The sequence below is a fragment of the Halyomorpha halys genome, unplaced genomic scaffold, assembly GCF_000696795.3.
Source record: "Halyomorpha halys isolate HHAL.00 unplaced genomic scaffold, Hhal_1.1 Scaffold112.1, whole genome shotgun sequence".
NCBI lineage: Eukaryota > Metazoa > Arthropoda > Insecta > Hemiptera > Pentatomidae > Halyomorpha > Halyomorpha halys.
Genome location: NW_027113310.1, coordinates 499889 through 502883, shown reverse-complemented (window position 1 = coordinate 502883; position 2995 = coordinate 499889).

Genomic DNA, 2995 nt, shown 5'->3' with positions numbered 1-2995 from the left:
CGAACCCGGGTCCTTTGAGTTAGTAGTAGAGTGCCTTACCACTGATCAACCCGCTCCCAAAATTAGTTACATTATGATTTATTGGTTTTATTTTATGTGTTTCCTTTTTATGGATTTTTTTTTACATATAAACAACAATTTTTATGAACTTATGAACAATTTTTTCTCTCTCTCTGTTAATTATAGTTGTCTCTTTTCTTCAAATTTACTATTATTATAAATATTTTATGATGTTTATTTTTTATTTATGTTTAAGACTATTTAATTTTTTTATTTATTTTGGGTACCCTTAGTTGGAGAAAAATCTGGCGATTGAGCGTGATCTTGAAAAAATCACTTGTATCACTATTGTTCTAAATTCAAAAGCAATGCTTCTTTACAGAGAACTAAACTGTTATCATTATTAATATTTTAAATTTCTGTATTTCACTACAAAGAACTTAATCTAATTGTCAATTTCTTTTATATTATTCTAATGGGACTTGTTGCAGGGTATTACTACTTTGATAATAAAGATTATTATTATGTTCTAGCAATGTGATGCCTAAATTCAGTAAGCTTCGACAATTTATAGAAGAGGAGTGCAAAATCTAAATATTCCCTTCTCCTAAACGTTTTGGAAAACTAACCTCTCTAAATAACGCTTATGAGATTTTTAATGTATAATAGCCTCTTTGAGTTATGTTTTACCTCTATGGGGTAAAGATTAATCCATATTAAAGAAAATACAGATAATTAAATTTAAAAAATAATCTTGGAGTTCCTGAAAAGATAGGAAACTTCTCGTCGATCCCTACTATTACAACACTTACTATAAAACAGTCTAAACTTCCAACTAATTACAACCTCTTTGCTCACCATTGTATAAATGCGCACTTTTCGCCATTGATCCTTCACATACAGTGAACCCCACCACAACCTTTAAAATACCTATAGGTAAAATAAGGAGGCATAGCAAAAAACATATTTGTTTTTCATTCATATGTATTTCAAGCAGAGGATACGGGAAAAAAAACTGCCACAAGGCATTCGAAGGAATTACAAAGTAACAGATATAGACATACCTAACTGCATGTATATATTCAATTACTTTCCAATTCCAATACAACCTTCCAATTCCTATCGTGTACAATCCTTAATGCTCCTTACTTCATCTTAAATCAAGTCATCCATCAGAACCTCAATGTTCCATATGTTGCCGATTTGGTCAGAACTAGATACCAATCCTTCTATGATAAACTTCCCAACCACCTAAACCCACTTGTTTCTAAGATAGCTTCTTCTTCATTACCTGACAATGCTCCTAAGCGTTAGAAAAGAAGATGGTTTCGAGATCTTTTTCTCTAGAAATGTTATTGGAGTTCTATTAATGGGTGGATTCTCCACATGTCTGCATCATGCCATTACATAATTAACAACAAATGTACTTGTATATATTATACACTTGTTAATATCAATAAATACATTTTTTTTAATTAACTCTTCTTTGAATTCAAGGTAATTTATTAAACTGTTTTGGGAGAGATGGAGGTGGTAAAAACCAAGTGGCTTTAGCAAAGTTGTATATCTACTAGTGTGAAATTTTTCACAGGCGAAAAAAGAAAATTTTATGACTTTATAATCGGAAAGTCCCTGGCTTCTACAGATGTTGGTTTATCAAAAAAAAAATTTCTTCGAAACTGCCATGATTTATCATATAATGTGATGAAGTACTCTGGAATAATGAGATAGGTTGATGGTGTTGCTAAGGCAGAAATAATAACCAATCAAGGCGCTAGTGAGGGCTACTTATGCGGCAAGTTTTCACAGATAGCGTCCACCAGATAGCGCTCACCTGGTCACGAAAAATGAGTAACTGATCCTTCGGCACCTCATTAGTCTTCCAGGAAACGTAATCATTTATAATCCCGAGTCCTCCTTTAGAGTAAAGGACATTCAGGATTTGCATATCAGAGAAAGTGATAAATCTAGTCTGTCGTTCGAACAACGAACCCACGTTCGATAAGGTCTAATTGTTAAAATACTTTTCTTAGTTAGAGCTTAAGAGCTAAATATTTGGCTATATTTAAATATAGAAATATACATTGTTATAAGATAAACTGGATTACCTGGATATCAGGGGGCTTGTGCATAATAATAGGGATTTTTCTTGAATTCGTGGAGGAAGAAATATGCAGAGGAGTCATTAGCAATGTGGTGAAGTCCTGGATACAAAGTCCAAATCTTCGTAGACAACGATGAGTAGTTTCGGCAACGAACCTTAGAGTTCGCTAACCATTTATTATTATTTTTACATAATTATTAAATCTAGAAAGTGCATTCTGTTCCATTAAACAGAAAACGTTTTCCTTTTAAAATAATTAAAATAAAACTTCTATAATACTAAGAATATAAAAAGATATTTCTATAGAGTTGACATGTTTATGAAGACGTTGACTTTACCACTTCCCGTTATAACAGTAATATCCCGTACTAACTGCACCATCCCGGGATTTACTACCTTATTCCTGAATATGGTAATAAGGTACGGTAGTGGATCCTTCAGAATAGCTCCCATTTTTAAAGGACCCTTTGGATAAGCCAGGAATTATGGGACCCTCAGCTACCATGTTGGAGGACAAAACTCGGGAACGATGGTCCAAGAAAGACGAGACTGCTGGAAGCCAAATGCTATAACAATGGATTACTTTTTGTGACACCAACAATTTGTATTCCCTATTTTTAAAATAAATTCTTAATTCTAAACCACTTGGTTACATTAAACAATTACTTGAAGAATTAGAGTAGCGTTTAAACAATAAATAATATATTTATTTTGATCAGGACTGAGTAAAAAAAATTATCCAGTTTCTAATACCTTACATTATTTCATATATGCATGTTTAATTTTATTTATTTTGTAATTAGAATCATTAAAGGATTGCCTTTTTTTTTGTGTTATGATCTCCTCTTGTGAGATTGTGTCATGTCGAACACTTTCATATAGCCTTTATAG